Genomic DNA, 24153 nt, shown 5'->3' with positions numbered 1-24153 from the left:
CTTTGTAGTTTGCACCCATCAGTCGAGTGGCCTTGCTACTATGCATAGAGCAGCTCTAGTTCCATCCTCTTGGTTGGACTCCAGTGCTTCACATCCATTCGCCCCACTGGAATCCCAGACCACATGGCATCGGGTCACAGCATGACCCTGCATAGTGTGCTTGTGGGGCCTCATTCCCCTGGAGGAGGGGTACCCTAGAGCAAAGCCTTTCACTGCGTGTCCTTGGAGGAGAGAGGTAATTCATTTTCTACCAAATTGATTACACAGATTTTCTTATTGTGGTCTGTTATAGCTAGAGGACTAATTCTTGTCTTGGAAAAGAAAAAAGACCGTGCCTGATCAGTTAGGTTTGGATGCACATTCTTTGAAACCCGAGGGTTCAACATTGCTTAGTAAAGTCAGTCTTTGAATATTGTCAGACATGAATAAACTGACCTACTGAATCAACACATACTTTCACACACACACACACTTCTGTGTTTTGAAAGGAATGGCAGTTGACATCAACTGAAAACATTTTATAAACATTTTCAACTTTTATTTTGGGCTTATTGAGAAATTTTAGATTGAGAGACCAATTGAAGTAATCTCATTTCCACTTTGTGCTTTTGTGTGAGCTAGTTTAGTTAGTTTTACTCTATAATACTCAATAATATTCTACTTCTAACATTACAGAGTCCTGTCACTATTCCTAAATTGTGCCTGAGATAATAGGGCAAAATCCCTAGAAGTTACTGTTGCTCAGCTCCCTAGGTCAATGGTGAGGAAATGAGACTAGAAAGGCTCAAGTGTTTATCCAGACACAGCTTATAGCAAAGCTGGCACTAGGACAAGGTCTCTTGGGTACTGGTCCTGGGTTCTTTCTATTACAGGCATTGATATTAGTGTTTATGTCTACACACACACACACACACACACACACACACACACACACACTCACATACACACTAAAAATCTCTTTGGAGGGAAGAAGAAAGAGGGAAACTTGCTAAATCCCAGAATTATTAGTGGGTCTCTTTGAAGGTCATAAAAAGTCATCCTACTCCTGCCACCTCTCTATGGTAACCAAAACACAGGTTTAGGTGCCTACCACAATGAAAGCCAAACTGTTGAGACAGGTCTTGCTGCAAAAGGAAAGAGGTTTATTCAGGTGCTGTGACCTGGGAGAATGGAGGACTCCAATCTCAAAGACCATCCACCCTTCCTGATGAAGCTCAGAGCAGTTCTTATAGGAAAGGAAGGGAAGGACTTTTTTCTGTCCAATTATCTTGCTAGATTTTGGGGCTTTATCCATTAATCTTTCTAGCTTTTGTCACACTCAGTGTAAGAACGTCCCCCTGCACCATCTTGGCCAATGGGGGAGACTCCCCAGTGCACCCTGACTGTCTACAGTAACACTATCTGCCCTTTTCTCCCCCCAGTCTTCTATGAGGTAATTTCTACCTGGAATTTATGTAAATAAAACTGTTGGTTTACCTTAAAAGTGGTCCTGCCAACCACTGGTGAGAGCTAGCAGAAGTCCTCTGTGCGGTTTCATTTTCCATCTTTATGAGGAGGGACCTCTCTGCCAGCAGACAGTGTGCATCTTTGCTGTGTGAAATATTGTTCTGACTGATGTGTGGCGACTGAGTCAGAGAAAATGAAAATGAAGACACCATGATCAAATGGAAAAACCACAACAGCAGTTTCAAGAGAACAGAAACAACCAGTACTATCTATAATCAGCTTGAGTTAGCAGGTGTCTGCAGTCTGAACTGATTCTTCTTGAGGCAAAGTAATAACCTACACACTATGTCTGCCCTTTTGGAATTCACCAGTGAAAGAAGTCACAATTTAGCCATGATTCAGCTTTGAGGCATGAAAGAAATCTGCTCCTCAAAGTCCGTTTATCTCACCCCCACCAAGGGAAGAGTGGTCAGCCTTTGCTGCTAAGAGCCACCAAGATGTGGTCAGGCTGGCCTGGGTCTCACTGAAAACCATCCAGAGTCAAGCTTTTGTACCTTCATTTGTGGAAGGTCTGGGCAAAGTTGAAGCAATTACTTGCTAATGTTAAGCTTTGACTTCTAGGAGTCTAGAAGGCCAGTGGCTCCTCCTTTTTTAATTTAACTTTTTATTTGGAAATAATTTTAAATTTACAGAAGAGTTGCAAAGATAGTACCAAGAGCTCCTGGTCCTTCTCTTAGCTTTCTCTAGAGTTGACATCTCACAGAACCATGGTGCATTTATCACGATACACAGCACTACGCTATGATTGATACACAGCACTATGCTATCAACTGAGCTATAGACTCTTCATACTTTACTAGATTTCCATTCATGGCTTTTTCTCTACCAGGATCCTATGTAGAATACCATGTTCCATGCAGTGTCATGCTTCTGTAGTTCCCTTCAATCTGTGACAGTGCCTCGGTGTTTTTCATGACCTTAACACTGAATAATGCCAGTCAAGCATTTTCAGAATATCCTTCACATTGGGCTTATCTGTTTTTTCCTCATGATTACAATGAAGCTATTAATTCTGGGGGATCAAATCATAGAGGTGATTGCCTGTGTCATGTCATCATACCCAGGGGGTATGCCATCACTTGTTATCTCTGATGGTCACCTTGATCACTGCCAGGTCTCTCCATTGGAAAGTCATTACCTTTCTCTTTCCTTAGAGGAGGCAATCCAGCTTCCCTTCTTAAAGGAGGAATGCTGAAGAATTTATGGACATTTGTGAAAGCTAACACAGAAATTAGTAAGTATTTGGGGTAGATACTGTGATGCTGTGAATACCTTGCTTCTCTGACAAGTTTTGATTTTGCCTGCAGCAATTATTCCTGTGATGTGGTCATGGTGCTTTCTATTTTCCCTCAGTCCTGCAATTGTTGACTGGAATTATTTTATATGACGTTCCTCTTCTCCCATTTTATTCATTTGTTCAATCATTTATTTATATCAGTATGAATTCATTACTATTTACTTTATCCTTTGGGGCATAATCAAATACTATTATTATTTGTTTTTGTTGCTAAATTTTTTCTTTGACCATTAATAGCTCTTTCAGGTTGGTTCCTTTGACTTGCATCCATTCCCCCGCCCCAGGCCTCCAATTAAAAAATTAATTTCTTACTTTTTGGCACCACAAGGTGCTCCAAGATCATCTTATACTCTCCTTGTCTCAGCCCTAGAATCAGCCATTTTTCTAAGGAGCAATGGTTTCTTTTATTGGAGAAAGGTATTAGAAACCAAATTCTAGGTGTTGGGAGTGCTAATTGCTGCTAGGTGTCAGAGTTTCTAGGCTCTCTCTTCTACACAGAAATAGAAAATAATGTGTATAAGCATATTAACATATGCATGCATGCACATTTATTTCTGTATCTATTTATTTGTATACATATTAAAATAAACAAGACTTCAGGTTGATATCTCAGATGCTAACCCAGAAGTTTTCACTCCAGCATCTTCTCCTTGCTTATTTGTAACTTCTTTCTCTGTGGTGAGAATCCTGTGCCTTATTATCTACTGATTTATTTAACCCTAGTATACCGGGAAGGTAGTTCCAGAATGGCTAACCACTATTCCCATGAGAAACAAATGGCCAGCAGAGCACAGTCCTTGGGAATACTCTTTTTGTCTTTAATCTTACAGTATCTGGTCAGAAATAGCCTTTTAAAAATAGCAACCTCCCCCCAGAGCCAGCCCACTTCTAACCTCTTAATCCGCCTTGACTTTGCTCAATGTTTTCATAGCAGTAAGCATATGCAGATGCATGATACAACACTTGCATATTTATTCAATTGTGTTTGTCTCCCTGGGTGGGTGGGAGCTCCACGGGGGGTGGGGGTGGGAGGTGGGCAGAGGGCTTTGTAGGTGTTGTTCACTGCTGTCCCCAGCACCTCACAATGGCCCGGCACGCAGTGCCATCAGCACATGCACTAAGCCATGTGAGCACCGGCTGTCGGTACCCCTGTGCATTCAGGTGACTGTTACTATAAACAAACCCAGAGAGGATCTAATGCTCCTACCAGGAATGTGGAAAAGTGACCAGAATTGTCCTACTTCCCATATTTTCAGCACATTAGCTTCTTTAAGATGAGCACCAACCACTCCATTGACATCTCATGGAAACCTGCTAATGTCCATAGCGTGGGAATCCCCAGAAACGCGTGCACGGTCTAGCTGCCCATTGGATCCGTGCTTGGGATTTGCGTCCAGGAATACTGAACACACTGGGCTGATATAGGGTCTAAACACTAAGATTTTTAAAAATTCTGGTAAAATATACATGACATGAAGTGTAGCATCTTAATCATTGTAAGGTACAGGCCAGTAAATACATTCCCATTGCTGTGCAGTCCTCACCACAATCTGTCTCCAGATAGGTTTTATCTTGAAAAACTGAAACTCTGTTCCCACTAAACAACTTCTCATTTTCCTCTTCTCCAGCCCTGGAGGCACCATGCTCCTCTCTGTTCTATGACGTTGATGATGCTCGGTACCTTATGTAAGTGGAATCGTACAGTATTTGGATTTTGTTAGTTTGTTTGTGACTGGCTCATGTCACTTAGCAGAATGCCCTCAGGAGCCATGCATGGTGTAGCATGTGTCAGGATTTCCTTCCTTTTAAAGTGAATGGTATGCCATTGTGTCTATATGCCATATTTTGTTTTATATGTCAGTGGATTTGCAGGTTGTTCCTACATTTGGTTATTATGAATAGGGTTACAATGAACATGGGTGTGTGAGCCCCTGCTTTGGGCAAAAGCGCAGAGGTGAGGTTGCCTGAGCTTTGAGATTGTCACATGGTTTTCCAGCTCATTGGGATGTGCAGCCAAGGTTGTACCCCATGTGCTATCAGCTTTATTTTGCTAAGAGGGGAGGCTCGCTGGAATTCCAGGGGTCACAGGCACTCAACACATGCTTGCAGAATAGATGAATTTATAATAAAGAGATCTTGGATGCCACACAAGAATGTTCATGATTCTGGGGAAAATGGAGAGGGAAAAGGTGACGGAAGGTATTTTGACCCTAGGTTTCTGGAAGGGGACCAGCGGCAGGTGCCGTGCAGCCCGCCTGCCCCCGAAGCCGCCTCTGCCACCAGCCAGGCTGCACGTGCTTCGACAGGCTGGGAACAAGGAGAATGCAGGTTGAAATGTAAATCCAACTCGTTCAGACCATCTTTAAAAACACTTCTTAATCTAACGATATCGTAGTTTGGTGTCTTTTTCTCCCTCAAAATATTTCTCAGAATGCCTTTGCAAGGAAAGGGTATTAAGACCCGTCTGTAGATGGACAGCGACGTATTTCTGCTGAACCAACTGGCCAAAAACAACAAAGAGGGGGAAAGAAAAAAGAAAGGAAATAAGACATGCATCTTTTTCATCTGCTGAGAATCTTGCCTCTCCCAAGTTTTGGTGGTGACTATAGGAGTGACAGGAACTCTGACAGTGACCTCTCCGCCCAGAGAGAGCGTGCCCCCATTGCCTTGCGAGAGCTCGGCAGGCATCACCGCGGCTCCTGTGAGGTCAGAAGGCAGGCTCTTAACCGCCAGCAACTGCCCAGCTGTGCACAGCCTGTCATGGTCTTGACTGCCAGCAGGTCCCCTGAAGGAGATCTGGCATCCTCCCCCAGGCAGGCCTCCCTCCCAGCATCTCAGGCCAGAGCCTTCTAGTTCTTAGGAAAGGCAGCAGCTGCCAGCAGCTGCCAAACTGGGAACACACTTCCTGGCCCGTAGCTCTGAGCTCTTCTGCTCAGAAACATGTTTCAGCAGATCAGAGGCACGTCTTGGAGCTGGAGGGAGGGAGACGGCGGAGAGGGGAGGGTTGGGCAGCAGGCCCTCCTGAGCATCTGCCCACACCATGTGGTAATCTGCGTGGCTCCTGCTCCCAAGGGAGTCAAGGTGAGGGTTCAAGGGAATGGTGCTGTGACAGCTGGCCGGCCTCCTCCCCTGGCACTCCCACAGCCACCAGCTGCACAGGTGGGTGCACTCAGCCTGGGAGGCGAGGGGCTGGGTAACTCAGCCTCCCTTTCTCTTCAAACACTAGGGTAGGCGACTCTGGCTGGGGTTCCCTCCTCCCCAGACACACACACACACACCCCTGCACGCTTGTCTCTCTGCCTGTCTGTCTCTGTGTTTCTCTGTGTCTCTGTCTCTCTCACACACTCACCAACCCTGCCTCCTGATGCTCTCTGACTTTTAGCCATTTCCCCCCTAACTATGTTCATGGTAGGAAACCATGGTAAGAAGGGAGAGCAGAGAGGGCATCTGTTCTCTCTTCTTTATCCACAAGCTCCCCCACTCTCCTGTTCCTCCAGGCTCCCCGTGGTCTCCTTGGTCCTCCAGGCTCCCCGTGGTCTCCTTGGTCCTCCAGGCTCCCCGTGGTCTCCTTGGTCCTCTCCAGGCTCCCCGTGGTCTCCTTGGTCCTCCAGGCTCCCCGTGGTCTCCTTGGTCCTCCAGGCTCCCCGTGGTCTCCTTGGTCCTCCAGGCTCCCCGTGGTCTCCTTGGCCCCCCAGCTCCCCCATGGTCTCCTTGGCCCCCCAGCTCCCCCATGGCCTCCTTGGCCCTCCTGCAGCAGGTCCCCCAGAAGCCTCTGGCACACCATTCCCTCCCAGAGAGCACAGTGGCTGTTTCCTGTTGTTCTGCTCCCACTGTGGTGACCATAAATATTGATGCTGTGACATTGTGATTTATAAAAAGAATATATATTTGGGTTTTGTCCCGTTTGGGCACAGAGCTCCTAAAACCATTGGGGTTTTCTAAGTGATGAGGTAACAGGGTGTTTTCTGTTTTATTAGTGAAGTAACTTTTGCTCCTCAACTAAGGATGGCATCTGGTCACAGAGGAGCCAGCTCCGGAGAGGGGAGGGGCTGGAGGCTGAACCCATCAACAATGGCCAGTGATTTAATCATTCCTGCTTGTGTAAGAAAGCCTCCATAAAAAAACAAACAAACAGAACGGGAATGGGGGAGCTTGTGGGTGATGCACACGGGGGTTGGGGGGCAGGGGTGCCTGGAGAGCCCGTGCCCCTTCCCATGCCTCGTCCAATGCACCTCATCCATCTGGCTGCTCCTGAGTTCCATCCTTTCCTGGTAAACTGGTGAGCCAGCGAGTAGCACGCATCTCCGAGTTCTAGGAGCTCCTCTAGCAAGTTAATTGCACCCAAGGGAGGGGTTGTGGGACATTGATCTACCCCAGGGGTGGGCAAACTTTTTGACTTGAGGGCCACAATGGGTTCTTAAACTGGACCGGAGGGCCGGAACAAAAGCATGGATGGAGTGTTTGTGTGAACTAATATAAATTCAAAGTAAAGGAGCGGAGGGGAGAGCAAGAGAACCGGATAGAACAGCTGGATCCGGCCCGCGAGCCGTAGTTTGCCCAAGGCTGATCTACAGCCTGCTGGCCAGAAGCACAGGGCAAAGTGGCTGTTTGCCATCTGCAGTGTGTGTGGGCACGTGTGTGGGGCGGAGCTCTTCTGCTATGTGAGCGGTGTGTCCCTGGGCAGAGTGACAGGGTTGAGACGCTTGGTGGTGGGAACCCCTCCCCCTCCCCTCTCCCCCAACCACCCAAACAAATCAGAATCGGGTGCAGAGCCATCCTAGATGCTCAGGGATAAAGGTGACCACTCTGCTTTTCTCAGCGACAAAAAGAGAGATGAGGAGGGAAGGCAGCACTAACATCTATTGATCATCTAACACAGTATTTTCCAATTTTTTGTCTACAATTCTGAGAAAGAAATGTACAGCAGTTCCCCCACCCCATCTTTGGCTTCAGTTGCCCATGGCAACCACTGGTCCTGCCCAGGACAGGCATCATCCCTCAGCCTAGCACACCCGTTTGCATGCGGTCACTGAGCAGCTGTCCCGGTCGCCAGGGTGACTACTGAGGTCTGAGTCTTTGTCTCCAGGGCCCTTTCTGCTGAGGAGCAGCCCTCAAGTGCAGGAGCAGTGGTGCTGCGATCCATCCTGAACAGCCTCCAGGCCTCCTGCATGGGAAGGCAAGGATGGGGAAAGGGAAACAGTCACACAGGGCGCAGTACTGTCTCTGGCTTCAGGGGGTCTGGGACCATATCCCCCAGGGTTAGTGGGGTGACTGTCTCACATTGCAAACCACTTCATACATAAGATAGATACAATGGGAACAGAAGTCCCATGAAGAGCTATGAGTCATAAAGACAAAAGTGTAACTAATTCATTTCAGGTTGACTCTGAGGAGATTGAAGTCAGTCCCCGCCCCACATCCACATGCCTGGAGCACGCACCTGCCAGCCACTAGGCGGGCCCGCCCCGCCCATCACCGTGCAGCCGATCGGAGGGAGAGACCAGCAGCTGTTTTGTGGCTGAAGAAACTGGAAGCTCAGTGGGTGCGAGTGGCCTGAAGAAACCCTGGGCCTAATGAAAGCCCATTCCCGCCCCCCATCCATGGCTTCGGTGCTGACCCAGGCAAGCAGCTTCGGATTGACCTGAGGCCTCACTGGGCTCTCGGGGTTCCCGGGGAGAGGAATGCCATTGCTGCCAAGGTCACCGCTCTGAATGTGCTTGCACTGCTGCCCAATGCTCTCTCCTTGTCCACAGGCCATTTCCTCCCAGCAGCTGGATCTGAGTGATTGGCAGGTCCCTGGAGCGCACCCCAACCTGCTGATGCATGTCCCACCTGTTCCAGCACGCGCTCCCACACCATGGGCCTGCTGAGCTCCTTGCTTACGGTCACGAGGCCAGCAGTTTCCGCCTCTGCGCTCAGGTCTGTGGGCCAGCAAGTCTGACAGCTGCCCCCCAGCACCTGTGGGGCCCTTTTTTCCTGTCCCCTACCCCCGTGGACACTCATGCAAACTCTGGGGCTTCCCCATACGCCGCTCTGCTTTTGTGGCAATTGTCACAGCCACACCCCTGCACAGTCTGTGTTCTCTGTTGGTGTTGAGCACAGATGGAAACGTCTTTAATGGAGCCCCGCCTGGGAGGGCCTGCTGCGTCATCTGGACCTGAGCAGGTCCCCAGGGTCCCGAGGCAGAGGCGTCCTGGGCGTAGGGTGCCTTGTCGCTCAGCAGCTGTGTGGGGGGCACAGCGTGGCCACCCTTCCCACCTTCACTTGGTGGGTTTGCTGCAGTTTGGTCACCTGAGCACTGTCATTGCAGCACGTTGTCATTATTCAAATGCGCAGGAAGAAACGGAACCAGAGGGAGCACACAGCCCTGTTTCTGCTCAGGATTCTGGCGAGGAGGCCACATCGTCCGAGAGCACAGCCTCTTTTAAGGAGTGTGCCTGTGGCTGGGAGCTTCAGACCTGCCTCTCCTCTGGTCGGCGTGGCAGAGGGTGAGAGCGCAATGTCCGACGGTGCCTCCTTAAGACACACACGCAGACCAGTGCCCGTGGGCACCCTCCACAGCACGCGGGGCAGCTGGGAAGGCGCAGGGCAGTGGGCACGAGAGGTCAGGAGCCTCCTTTCTGGGAGAACAGCTCCTCTTCTGCTGAAAATAGTAACCACAGTTCCAGGAGGAGCCTGGGCCTCCATGTGTGTCTGAACCAGGGCTCGCTCTGCCGAGCGCCTGGCACGGAGAGTTGCATGGCAGCTGTGGTGGAGAGGCCTGTTCAGGGGAACAGCCTGGAGCATGTTGGAGCCCTGGGGGTCCCTTACCACAGCCCTGTGTCTCTCAAAACAGCAGCGCCCTGGGACCCAGAGGCCTGCTCTGAAGTGAAGGGGCAGCGAGGTGCAGTGAGGGCCCAGGCCCGGCAGCAGGCACAGGGATCCCTCCCGGCTCTGAGTGAGCAAAGGCAGCAGTGGGGCCAGGGCACAGGCCACTCCAGGCGAGTTCCCGTGTTCCCCGCAGAGCACGGTCTGTGCTGACACCCAGCTCTGAGCGCCAATGCACCATGTCCCCTGTTGTCCTCCGGGAGCCCAGGGCCCCCGCAGCTGGGAGCCTTCGGGACAGGACAGGAGGGCAGGGGCTGCAGGGCTGGGCGCCTCACACCCACTGGCTCTCGCTCCCTGTCACTGGGTCCCGGGCAGTGTGGTGGGCATGTCAGTGGATTCTGCGTGGTGCGGTGGGCACAGGAACCTGTGGAGTGCCAACCGAGTTCCTAGGAGCTATTGGAGGGGAGGGCAAGCAGAGTGGGTGTGAGCCAGCATGAGGGGCCTGGGCTGTGTCCTGCATGTTGTTAGATGTTCGGAAGGGAATGTTGTCATTGTCACCATCGTGTCGAGAAACCGCACCTGCAGCATTCACTTACAAAGCCCTCACACTGTTCATTTAATTCTCTTAACATCACAACTGAGGTGAGACCTCGGGATCCCATTTTACAGCTGAGGGAAACAGCAGGTAAGGGCCTGGGATTCCGTGAGCTCTCTGCACCATGGGGTCTGTGTGTCTGCACCCCCCATCTTTTCATGCCTTTTTGTCTACAGGCCAAATAACATTTTAATCTGGAAGCATAATGATCAATGCCCTCCCATAACTTAATACCCTTCTCGTAACTTTTTTAGTCACATGCCCAAGCAAAACAAGTAGGGACAGAGTTTTCCATTGTCAGTGTAAAAGCAGATCAGAAAGGTAAGGATGACATCCCCTGCCCTGCTCCTAGAATAAGGTGGCAGCAGCCAAGAGCCACTCACGCAGAGGCCCTCACCCGCTCACCCTCACCATGCAATGGCCTGCCACCCCAGCAGGGAAGCCACAGTACAGGTAGGAAGGCAAGAAGCACTGCCCCCTGGCGGTGTGATAGCAGAAGACAGTGGTACCTAATGGAGGGGCACAGGCAGCCCCGCCCACCCCCAGAGGAAACTTCCACAGAGGAAGGCACGCTCTGCCGCCAGTCCCTGGGCAGCGCAGGGTGGGAGCCGGTGAGCCATGCCTGGAGTTCAGAGAGAGGCCGCGTCTTAGGCGCACAGTCCCCTGCACGGCGATTGTGGGTTGTGACCCAGCCAGCTCTGCTCAGCAGGCAGTGAGGACTCTGCAGGAGGGCCCCCCCTTCTCGGGGAACAGCCCAGAACCCATCAGGGTGCCCCAGAACAGTCTTCCTTAATGGGCCTCTCTGGGGAACTGGTCAACAAAAACAGCCGAACTTCACACATGCACACACACACTCACATACATACACACACATGCACATATATGCACTCCAAATATACCTGCATTACACGCACACCATACATCCACCCACACCACATACATGCACACACAAACATACACACACATATTAATACATTCACACACCACACACAAAAGACACACATATACACACCCAAACACACAACACAGACGCCTACATACACTGACACAGCCCCCTCACCCCCCCCACACACAGACTGAAGGAGAAGCCTTTCAGCTGTGAGTCTCTGCTGCCACCTGGAGGCACAGTGTGGAAGAAGCCGATGAAAGAATGGAAAACCACCTCCAGACCTAAAACATGATCCTGGGACCCAAGAGCAAGGGCTATTTCTCCAGATGAAGGGCCAGAGCGCTGGCAATGAGGAAAGGAGACGTGTTATTTGATAAGGAGCCTACAGCCGCGATTTAGTCGGATCACTTTCCACTCTTTTGAGCTCTGAAAATCACATTGTGTTGATGTGTGTGTACAGGCTGTGTGTCCATGTACACACATGTGTGCAGAAGACCACCTGTGTCTTGGGTGTGCTCATGTGTGTATGTGAGAGACCGGCATGCTTGTGTGCACATGTGAGTGTGTGCTGTTCCTGGGAAGGCATCCTGTAGTGAGGATCTCAGCCAGAGGGCATGTCCAGAGTCGGGGAGGACATCGGAGAGAAGGGCGAGGGGCGGAGGGTGGACAGCGGAGCTGGAGACGCAGGAGGAGGTGGTGCCCACCACAAGCGCATGACATCCCCTGCCTCAGGCTTCCTTCCATCAGTCTGGAAAGCCTGGCCACTCGATGTAAGGCCTGGGCACTGGCTCTGTAAATGGCCTCAGCAGGACCCTGGCGCCCAGCTTAGGTTGGGGACACCGGTCTACACTAGGGTCAGCACACTTTTTTCTGTAAAGGGCCGGATATACTATTTCTGGCTTTGCAGGTCTTGTGGTCTCTGTTGCAGCCATGGAAATTGACTTGGAACAGCCTGGAACAGCCACAGATGATCGGTCATGAAAGAACATGGCTGAGTTCCAGCAAACTTTATCTAAGGACACTGACATTTGGATTTCATATATTTATTTGTTATCAGATATAATTCTTCCTTTAAAATATTTTTATTCATTTACAAAGCCAACGCCATTCCAAGCTCGCAGGCTGTGCACTGACACGCGGAAGTGGATTGGCCCGCAGTTGGCCAGCGCCCATGTCTGTCACTGTCTCTGGGACGAAGGCCACACCAACTGCAAGGTGACGCCAGGCTCTCACCATGGCGGACAGCGGCGCCCTGTGAGGTTAGCAACAAGGTTATTACACGTTTTATTATTGATGTTTTTATGTCGCCACATGACCCAGTTTCTACTCTTGAAGCATATCTTACAGGCAACACTTTCTTTCGCCACCGAAGGAATTAGTGGAGCTACAGCCTAAGGGGCGGTGATGACCTCATCCCTAACCCCAAGGCACAGACCCTGGGACAGCAGCAGGCTGGGAGGGATCGGAGTGACAATTTGGAGGGGGAACTCGTGGTCTTTTCCCCTTGGCAGTCCCGGACTGTTCCTTAAAGATGGACAGCCGAGAATGTCGTGGGGACATACCTGTGCTGCTGGTTGCCTGCCGGTCGCGCAGGACTGATGTGGGAAAGCGCTACCGGGGTGGTGAGAAGGCTGCCGGGGAGCACGCGGGGATGCTGGCTCAGGCTGGGGTGGGAAGCCATGTCTTTGAGTTTTTCCCAGGTGCTATTAGAATGTTGTTTTCAGGGTTTCAGTTAACTTTTAATGATATAATAGTTAATTGTAACTTTGTGTAACCAACTAAAAAATGTGACAGTAGCACCCAGGTTCTGAAATGTAGTTGTCTTCTAAAGAACGCTTCTCGGAGACTACCCTGCGTGGTGCCGGGGCCAGCACAGCTGCTTGGTTTCCTCCAAAACAAAATGTTTCTTAAAATAAATTCTACTTTAAAATGTGAAAGCATATTTTGGCCTTTTGCTTGTAATACTTCACTTAGTTAACTTGCATGTCCTCATTGATCTTTACGGGACAAGGGGTGATGTTTCCACTCTCAGATGGAAGAGAGAAGTTGAAGAAGCCACCAAGTTGCCTGTGAGTCTGGTTACATTTTTACCAGACAAACTCAGAGTTCCTTCCATAGCTAACATTTTAAAAATTCCGTTTTCTGAATATGATACTCAGTTCTTTCAAAAAAGAAGATGGATCTAAGTTTGTGCCTTAAATTTGCATTATTGCAATAAGGAAAGGCAGTTCCCTTCAAGTATCTTTCCCTTTGATAGCACTCATCACAGCGGCAGGTGCTGACATCATTTCTAACGAGATGAGAGAGGACCTTGAGGATTTCCTATAATCTAGTCCTGGACACACCTCCACCTTTTTCCTTGAGCTGCTGTGCAAGTACTGACCGCATGAAGCGAACTCGCCTCAGCAGGGCCTGATGCCCGCCAAGACCTCCCTTTGGATGCCACTGGTGAAGCTCACTGGATCAGCTAACTCATGGTGAATGACACTAGATGTTAGACCTCAGTCCTTGAGTTTTGGCTTAGAAAGAATTCAGAGCCAAGACTCAGATACAAGCATAAGTTTCTTTAGAAAGTCACAGAAGTAGGAGAAGTGAGCCATAGAAGAAGTGAGCCAGCTGGGCTGTGGACTCAGGAAACAAGTTACAGAGGCAAAGGAAGGGCCCTTGGAGCTTAGGAGAAAGACAGGCAAGAGTCTACACCTGGGGGAAGGTGAGGGGGGAAGGTGTGGGCATGCTATAGAGAGCGAGCGAGCAGGCAGGCATAGCTCCGTGTGTGAAGGCTCCATGGCTTTTCCCAATGTCAATGTTTGGGGCCTCCTGTTATGGACTGAATTGGGCTCCCCCTCCAGGTAATGTGTGGAAGCCTAAACCCCAGTGTGACTATAACTGGAGACAGGGCCCTTGTGGGGGTCATTCATGTTGAAGGAGGCCATAAGGCTGGGGTCCGGGGTCCTCATAAGAAGTGACAGTGGTGTTGCGCTCTCTCGGCACACACAGAGGAGATGCTGTGTGAGGGCACAGCGAGAGGCGGTCATCTGCAAGCCAAGGAGAGAAGCTTCACCAGAAACTGACCCTGAGGCACATTGATTTTGGATTTCCAGTCTCCAGAACTGTGAGGGGGTAAATGTCTGTTAAGCCACCCAGTCTGTGATATTGGACACCTCAAAGTGCTCTCTGAGAGGTGTCTGAGTTTGCTCTAAAAAATTATTTCCTACAAGAGCTCAGTCCTAAGAAAAGCCCTTACACTTGTATTCTTGTCTCCTTGACAATACTTGTCAGCTCTGCCTGGAGGTAGCCTTGTCTGCTGCTGCTGTCTGCCTCCTGACACCGGGCCTCCCTCCATGGGTGGTGGGGACACAACTCCATGCACACCAACATTATTTGAGAAGTTCTGCCAAAGAAACCCAGATTTCTGGGGGAGTCCATGTGCAGTTCTGGTTGAAACACTGGCCTCTAAATCTCACCGAGTGTTCCAGGGATTCTAGAAGCTTCTCTGGAGACTATGCTATGTGGTGGCTGGGGCTGTCGCAACAGCTTATGACTCCACTCAGTGGTGTACCACCAGAGTAGAACATGAGAATCACTTGGGAACATGACCTGGGCTACATGGTGGACCTGAGGTCATCACAGGGTCCTTACTAGAGGGAAGCAGGAGGTCTGAGTCAGAGGACATGTGACAACAGGGTCAGAGTGATGAAGGTCCATGTGCCAAGAAGGGGGAAGACTCTGGAAACTGGTAAAAGCAAAGAAACAAATTCCTCCTTAAAAACTCCAGAAGGAACATGCTCTGTTGACTCCTTGATTTTAGCCCACTAGAACCATTGTGGACTTCTGACTTCCAGAGTTATAAGGTAATAGATTGTGTTGTTTTGAGCCACTAAGTTTATGATAATCTCAGCGTGACAATATGAAACCACCTCGGCCCTTTTAGAGTAGAACATTTGTCTCTCACTTCTTGTTCCTGCTTCCCCTTTTGAAGAACTCCTCAATTTATAAAATCTAGTTTGTATTAATGTCAAGTTAATTTCAGTAATATATAAAAACATTGTTCCTGTATATCTATGTTCCTCCTCCATTTTTCTATTATTGTTACAGATTAAATCTTTATGTACTGTGTTTCTTCCAACCTTTTTATAATTACTGTGTAATGCAGTATTCTTTTAAATCAGATAGAAAAAAATTATAAAAAGAACATTTATGCTATCTTTTATTTTTTACCCTTATAGTTACCTTCATCAAAAAAGAATGTGCTATTTTCTTAGTATGCACAGGAGTTTCCTCCCATTTAAGCCTCCTGTACTCTCCTCGGTATCTCTTTTGAGAGGGTCCATGAGAGAAAATTCTTGCATGTTGTTTCTTATCTCAAAATGACTCAATTTCTATTTCATTTTGAAGGATAGTTTTGCTGGATATAGAATTCTTCCTTGATAGCTTTTCTCCTTTCAGCTCTTTGAATATACCATTCCACTGTCTTCTGACCTCTATTGTTTTAGATGAGAAATCAGCCTTGAATTTTATTGAAGCTCCTTTGCATGTGATGAGTGGCTTATGGTACTATATTGACAACACAAATTTGTACCATAGTCCTAAATGTGTTGTTTAATATGTTCTATTCCACTTGATCGTATTATATAGATAATGCAGAGAATGGTCATTTATTAGGTCACAGGGGTCACATTATATAAGTGGTTGATGGCAGAGTGCTTCGAAGGCAGCCTGTAAGTGGGCTCTGAGTTGCATGTTTTTAGTTTACTTTCTTTGATCTGGAAATGGAAAGGAAAGCAGAACACACACACAAAAATCAATCAACCCCAGTAAAATACTAGGACTAACTAGTGTGGTAAATTAGATTATTTTCAGAAATATTTAGTTCTTTCCCGTCACCTCCAAGGAGGGTGTTCCTGATCCAAGATGTTGACTTGGTCATTCATCTTGGGGTGCTAGCATTCATGGCACAGCACAGGCTCAATGAGCACTTGCCCAGTCAGGATCCCATGCCTGGGATAACCTGCTGGTCTGGGAACTGAGCATCAGACACAGGACACAGAGCTTCCTCCATCATGCCCAGCCTGCTTTATTACTCCAGTCAATGCCGGAGATATTAATACATAGTATTGCCTGCTACTGTGACTTTATGGTTGTCTCTTATGCAGCATTGAAGATTGTTAGCAAAATAAAAAGTTGATTCTGGAATGATATTGTGAGTCAATGAGCAAACAGTTAAGTGTATTAGTCAGCTTTAGCTGCATCAACAAGCAAATACCTTTCTCAGTGAGTTAAAACAGCCAACATTTCTTTATTGCTCACTCCCGCACTTCAGCTTGGCTGGGGCGGTTCTCCTGCAGGCAGAGGTTGACTTTTGTGCATTTCCAGGCTGAAGACAGAGCCGTGATCTGGGACACGTGGTACCCACATAGACAGTAGGGGCACAGAGCGTGCGCCCAAACTAGCAAATGTGTTTATGTTTTTGCTCAGACAGACATACTCACGCCCAAAAAGCCAGAGCAGTTTGTGGGACAAGGATGAATATCTTGCAGGGGCTGGTTGGGGGCGGGGGGCAGGGGGGCGGCAAAGGAAATAAATACTTCCTGAGCAACAAAACCATCCCCCACCAAAGTCACGTAGCTGTTCAGTTAGCAACTTTTCATGAGCAGTTTGATTACCTTATATCAGTGGTCGGCAAACCACAGCTCGCAAGCCACATGCAGCTCGTGAGCCGCGGTTTGCTCCTCTGTTACTAATGAGTTTGCCGACCACTGTCATATACTACCCTTTACCTCTTTGCACACAATATGCCACAATTGCCTAATCCTCACAGCTTCCAACTACACGGTAACATTTAGTCAAGTCCAGTGGTCGGCAAACTCATTAGTCAACAGAGCGGCAAACCGCAGCTCGCGAGCCGCATGTGGCTCGTGAGCCGCGGTTTGCCGACCACTGCCCTATATGATGCATTCATATACACATGGTTTGATAATAAAAACAGATTTAATATTTAGCACTGTTTTCTGGGAACTTCCCTGGGGCCCATTTATTCTCAGACACCGTCTCTAGGGTGAGATTCATTTGCAGGAAAAAGCTGAGTGAGCAGCACGTTTACAGAGAAAGGTGTGCGGGAGGGAGGGGGTGCATCACTGTGTCCATCCGGAGGAGCAAGCTGCTGGCTGACCTGGAGCTGGAGCATGAGGTCGGGAAAGCGGGGAGTCAAGCCAGCCCCGAAAGACGCTGTTATCTCTCTTGGCTTCTTTTGCAGGTTCCTGGAAGGATGATGTCATGCTGTGACCTGCACTGGCCGCTCTGATGCAGTCGCAGTCACTGTCCTTCGCTTCATGACCACTGCAGCTGTCGCCAAGGGCCGTGGGCCCAGCAGCCTTCCCTGCCACATGCCTGTACTGGGGACCCACAGCAACTCACAGCAGAAGCTCTGGGGCAGAGCTACTGGGGGTAGGAGAGGATGAGAGCATGGTCCTGCCCTCTGCATAGCAGCCGGCCCTGGGGCATCTCAGGACTGTGACTCAGTGTTCCCGCCCAGCTTGTCACTGTGGTATCACCTCTATGGGGGTTTACCATTTTCCTGGTAGTTAAGAGAAATGTGTCCTGTTTTTATTTAGCATTTAAATCAGAGTGAAATGATGCCAAAAGTCCATTGTGAGGCCACTGGCAGCGTGGCCTGGGTTCAAAGACCTGAAGAAAGGGCTGACGCACAAATTAATACACAAGACAAGAAATATAAATTTGGGAATTATGGGGGAATCCAGTTGTGAGCTTGGTACAAGGGAACAAGTTCCACTGAGTCTCCGTTCCCATCTGCCTTTTATTTACTAGAATACACAATTGCCTTTTAGGAATGCAAACAGACATATCAAAGGTGATGCTTAGTAAACAGTAAAGAGATCACCAGGTTTGGGGGGTTGCCTTCGGCTATTGAGTCAGCAGCAGGTAATAACAATGCAGACATTCAGCCTTCTGAATATCAAAGCCCCATTCAGCCTTCTGACTGGACTTCTCGCATTTGTATTAAAATTACTGTTGATCTTGGCTTCCAGCAGTCCATTGAACTACAGAATAACACTTTGAAAGCATCCTGGCTCAGAGTGCACACCCCTTTCCTGCTGTGTGAGTGTATTCTCATTAAGGAAGAAGAATTTGAGGATGAACCCAGCACTGCCTTCCACTTCCAGGCCTGCATGGCCGCGCCTGTTTTCATTGTCTGAAGCTTGTGTTTTAAGACTGCTGACTATGAGACCTGAGCCTCAGAACCCGCTCTCCTCCCTAACGCGTTGTAGGGCTTCCAAATGAAATGTGTAAGTTCCATGTGCTCTCCACACTTCCATAGCTAATCTAATGGTAGTGCACCTGCTTCACACACTGCATTCCTGCTGCTCCCGTGAGAGCGCCTCCTCCAGGCGCTGTGGGTCACGCAAGTATTTTGACTCAGGAAACTGGCATGAGCCCGCCTCAGTGCTCAGCACTGACACCTGTGGACAAAGGAGACAGGAGGGGGTTTGGGGTCGAGCAACTATTCACCTTAAAAACCTTGTGAAGGTAAAAGCCTGTAAGGTAAGCTCCACCCTCTTCCCAGGCACAGTGCCACCCCGTGGGCTAGAAGCAGTGCAGCGCAGGGCTTCTAGAATGTGCTGGTCCCGCAGAACAAACTGCAACCCAGTGGACAGCAACTCCCCACGCACCCCCATGCCCGACAGGCATATTCCGCTCTGTGCCACAATGGCTTTGACTTTGTAGATTCTCCTGTAAGCGGAAGCGTGCAGTGTCTGTCTTCTGTGGCTGGCTTACGGCATGTGGCAGAATGCCCAGGCTCATCCGTGTGGCCCGAGGTAGGGTTTCTGTCTTTGTGAAGGCTGAGGGAGAGTCCATTGCAGGTATCTCAGAGCCAAGATGTGGACACAGCCCAGATGCCCTTCCACAGAGGATCGATAAAACTCATCTCCATCTATTGGCGCAGAAAAGGCCGTGGAGCCTGGCTGGTGCTGGTGATGGTGCTTTGAGCTGCCATGAAAACAGCATCCACACCCATCAGCGTCGCACACTCGGTGGTGCTCCCACCTGGCCCTGCTTGGCCGCTCTAGTCCTCGGTCCTGCTGCTCTGGCTCACGGGCACAGCTGTCCTTCTGTGTCACTGGCCACCCCACTGGCATCTATTCTCTGGGAAATGAAAGCCATGAACACAGAACCGCTGTTCCCTCCGACATGGGTCTCCCAGAAAACATCTCTCAAAGCCGTTCCTCAGCCCCACTTTCTCTTCCAGAGAGAATCGCTCGTTTCTGGGATTGAGCCGCTCCGAGGGCCCAGGACAGGGTCCTTCCCCAGGTCGAGGGCATCTGTGAGCGGAGGCTCAGACACCGCCCGTCCCTGCACCCCTTCCCCCCCGGGAGTCCCCGCAGGGTCAGCCTGGTGGGTCCCAACGCTGGAGAGGAGGAGCCGCCTCTGGGTCCCCTAAGAAAACGGCCATGAGGGCCACCCAGGGTTGAGGGCTCCCTGCTGAGGAGTTTTTTCACATTTTCATCCCACTTTCCCACCAGCCCTCCAAACAATGTTCTATTTCCTAAAGTCGGAAACAGCGCAGTGGCTTGCCTTGCTCCCTGCGTCTGCGTGGACCATCCGCCTAGGATGCTGTAGGACTGGGGTCACACAGTGCCCCAGGGGCCTGAGCCGACGACACGGCTGAGAGTGGGGGACGGTGCTCTGCAGGGTGCGGGCTGCCCACCCACTCCGGCCTGAGGCCTCGTGTGGGGCCGTCCCAGGTCCGGCTGGGCCTGAGGGAGTCTGATGGAGAAGGATGTGGCACCTCCAGCCGCATGGGCCGCCTGTGTGCACAGAATGCCCTGGGCCATCTGGCGCCGGTCAGATCCATTTAGAATGAAGCTGTTTAGCTGTCAGTACTTTAAGCCATCCATTTAAAACCCGTGCACGTGTTGCCCATATTTTTGTTCTTGTTTCAAGGAGAACATCATTTAAAACACTCGTGCCCTGGCCTGTGTGGGTCAGTTGGTTGGATGCCATGCCATGCACTGAAGGGTCGCTGGTGCGATTCCTGGTCAGGGCACAGGCCTGGAGGGGGGTTCCTTGGATCCCGGGTGGGGGGCGTGCAGGAGGCAGCCTATCCATGTTTCTCTCTCACACATCGATGTTTCTCTCTCTCTTTCCTTCCTCTCTCTCTGAAAATAAATAAAAATTCTTTAGAAATGAATAAGTAAAGCGCTTGCATCAGGGGTATTCCGAGAGGTCGATTCTGATGGTGTTATCTTTGCTCCTCAGCGGCCAGTGCCTCTTCTTTATGTTGCTTGTCTCCACAGGGCCAGCTCTTAGCACACACTGGGAATCTGAGAAAATTCAGATGATTCTTTTTCGAAGTATGTTTCAGGGAACACAATTCTGCTTCGGATGCTTCGTAAAAAAGCAAAAGAGCTCCACAGTCCGTGAATGAGGATATTGTGAGTGCACCATGTTGGTCTGGGGGAGCCCCGGGGGGGGGGGCTGTCAGCACCTCTGGAGCCTGGCTTCCCCGACACCATCTCGGCCGCCTGGCGGCTCTTCCTCACGCCGTGCCTATCGACATCACTGGCGAAGGGGAAGCTCCTCTGAGAAAGGCTCATCTCGACTCACTGGCCAGACGATCCTCCTTAGGTCTCCAACTCCCCCCTACTCTCTGGCAGGGGCCCAGCAGAACTGCCCGAGGTGGGCGGACAACCCTGGATGAAGGGGCTTCCCTGTTCATGGCCTGGGACTGGGTATAGCCAGGACATTTCTGTCTTCATTGGCTTTGCTGTTTTGAGCCAGAGTGAGCTCTGGCATGACTTAAAAGCAAATGCCTGTGTTGGCAGACAAGTAAAGCAATAAACAAACATCCTATGTATCAGTCATCTCTTAAAACATTGCCAATTTAATGCCAATTTCTTGCCTGGGAAATGTATACTTTTTAGCTACAAAAAATGAACTACTTTTAGGGTCTTCTCCTCGAGCTCTGGACTCATTTCCAAATGCAGGGGAGGTTCCTCTCAAGAATCTGTATTTCCTTATAAAGGTGGGAGGAGTTTCAATATATGCTGAGACTCTTCCCAGCCCTTGTAGAGTGTCCAGTGGCCTGGGTCTCAGTAACTGTGGAGACCAGCGATGAGCCTGAGTATTAAGTGGTACCTGCAAATAGGAGGACACTGTGAGGAACAACCATTTTTGTCTGGAGTCTGGGCAGACCTAATGGGACACCAGACGCCAATGCTCTCCATTTGCCTAACGGGGTTTCATGCTATTGAAACCGTCTTGTACAGGAACAGACCAACCTCCTGAGTACAGCACAGAGAGGCAGGCATTCCCTCATCTCAACTTGCTTCTGGAGGGGACAGTCACCGAGCGGCATGTCACTGGCGGACCAGTACAGCATGCGATTCTTGGAGCCATGGTGGAGTGACAGCAGGAACTGACCAGTACAACAGGACACCGCTCCTGAGCAGAGGAATGTGCTGGGCATCACCTCCATTGCTGCAGGTCCTTCTCCCTCTCTCTGAAGACTCGGGGCTGCCTTGGCCCTGGGTCCCTGTCAGGTGTGGCCCAGGGGAGGCACTGTGAGGAGTTCTGATGGCCGGGGCCGGCTCCTCACTGCCAGGCGCTGCGGGCGTGGCATGCGGCTTAGAGCCCTGTCAGCAGCCTCCTCCCACGGCCCGTGCTGGGCTGCCAGGTGGCGCCAAGCCCTCCCTCTGCCGCCTCCTCAGCTGTGAGTGCTGTCCCCAGGGCACCTGTGTTGATGTCCCCACACCTGGCCCACGTATTTGTTGAAAGCATTTTCTTACTGTACTGCTTGAGAATGTAATGTCTTTCCTGCCTAGACCCTAAGAGAAAGAAATAGTAAACACCTTTTTTCTGACACTCCCTATTGTTTCCTTTGTCGCTTGGTGCAAAAGAGACTTGCACAGTTTCTGGCATAGCCACCCATCACCAAGAATATGCCCCCACCTTCTTTAGCTGGAGGCAGCATGCAGGCCTGTGCATAGGTCAGAGAGAGGGGGAGGGGCGAGGAGCCGGAAGAGACAGAGCTACCTCACCTGTGTCCTCACCTTAGATAGCCACGGCCAAAATGTTGACAGATCAAAGAGAAAGTTTAACACATTGCAAATCTGCATCACACAGATGATTATTAGCATTGCAATGAAATAAGTGGCCCTTCCCTAAATCAGTGAAAGTGTTAGACCAAGCATGTCAAACTCAAAGGCTACCACAGGCCAAATAAACAAGGTTAAAGTTTATGTGGGTGGCAAAAAAACAAAAGCTTCAATTTTCATAGAAACGTAGGTGTATTTCGATAGAGACATGCTGAATACAAAGGGCTGAAATAAATGAGTCATCGTTAACATAAAATAATAGAACATTTTAATAAAAATCAATATTTTTTCTTGAACATTAACTTACCAGACACTGAATAACTGCATAAATTAATAAGCGTAACACAAATAAACCTATTTTTCTTGTTTTCTGAAAGCAAAATATTTCCTGTTGCGCACACCAAACAAGTCAGTCCAAGACTAATGGCATGGCCATTGGCTGCTAAAATATTCGCTGCTGGTATTAGTGGAGAGAAATGGTGCGCCTGCGTGTAAGGCGCATAGGGAAATGAATGCAACATGATTCTAGTAATCAGTCATCAGCGAACATTGTAGTTCGTTATTAATAATTATGTATACTTTTTTCTGCCCCTTGGACCCTGTGGAGGCCTGCTGTGAACAGGACTTCTGTAAGGACAAATATGTCTGGAAGGCTGTGGTCCAAGGCCATTTTTGTTGGCTATGAGCGGGGTCTCTGGAACCAGAGGGAGCACACAGCTCTTCTTAAAATTGAAGGTGTTTATGCTCAAGATGAAACAGAATTCGCTCTAGGCAAGAGATGTGCTTATGTGTACAAAGCAAAGAACACCACAGTGACTCCTGGTGGCGAACCAAACAAAACCAGTCATCTGGGGAAAGGTAACTCCTGCTCATGGGAACAGTGGAATGGTTCGTGCTAAATTCCGAAGCAACCTTCCTGCTAAGGCTATTGGACACAGAATCTGTGTAATGCTGTACCCCTCAGGGATTTAAACTTACTGAAAATAAATAAAATGTATTTGTTTTCCTGTGGAAAAAAATAATTATGTATAACAAGATACTGTAAAAATTAAGTTACAAAATTTTTATTAAAATGTTTCTTACATATCGTTAATTGGCTGGGCAGCAAAAATATTCGTTGTGGGCCGCATGCGGCCCGTGGGCCACAAGTTTGACATGCTTGTGTTAGACAATAAATGTAAAAGCTGAGAGATAGTGATGGCAGAGCTAGTATTAAGAAGGCTACACATAACTTTTTGAATAAAGATGTCAACTGTAGGAAGGATAAATCCAACACAAGTTAAGCATCTTATAGTCTTTCTAGGGAATGAGCAAAATGATAAGCTGGAAATCATTGCGCATAATGTCTGCTTCACATCGCACCACGAAGTCATCACCAGCACTCCGGCGGGGCCGCGGGTGTTTGCTCTGGAGAGTCCCGGAAGTCTGGGTGTGCTCTCTGCAGCATGCAGAGCTCAGGGAGCATGGGTTCTCAAGGATCTTTTGCATCATTAAGGAGCATGGAGAGACTGAGAAAATACTTGAGGTGGTCCCTGTTTTCCAACTCAGCCTGGAGGGGGAAGAAGCCTTGACAATAAACCATGAACACTGACTTACTGTCTCCTGCCAAGCAGTCATCAGATTGTTAGCACCTTGTGTCCATGAACGCCGCCAGGACTCAGCCACCTTCCTCTGCAGCTCTGGAAAGGAGATTGGCCAACTGGTCCCCCTACTTGACTATCAGCAACTTGAAGACATAGCCACGATTGTCACATTGTTTGACTTACAAGTTTCCTGGGACAGAAAAGACAGAGGTGTGAACTGATAAGTACATTCATGATTTCTTGTGCCAGGTGAGTTCACATCATGGTTAGGAATGTGGCCTGAGCTGTAACTGTGGTCTGGCGTGTTCCATAAATGGGTTCCGCATAGCTTGGATGTTTGAAGCATGGCGGAATCCACCCTT

The 24153-nt window shown here is 49.4% G+C and overlaps 1 pseudogene across 1 annotated transcript; it reads left to right on the top strand.

Annotated features, from left to right (window-relative positions):
• Window positions 1-22805: 22805 nt before the first annotated feature.
• LOC308248795 (large ribosomal subunit protein eL33-like) lies at window positions 22806-23180 on the top strand (annotated as a pseudogene). The gene has a single exon. The product of its transcript is annotated as a large ribosomal subunit protein eL33-like (transcript).
• The last annotated feature ends 973 nt before the right edge of the window (window positions 23181-24153 follow it).

Source organism: Plecotus auritus (assembly GCF_963455305.1).
Source record: "Plecotus auritus genome assembly, chromosome: 5".
Lineage (NCBI taxonomy): Eukaryota > Metazoa > Chordata > Mammalia > Chiroptera > Vespertilionidae > Plecotus > Plecotus auritus.
Note: the sequence above shows the minus strand (reverse complement) of the source record. Positions and strands in the feature narration are given on the sequence as shown.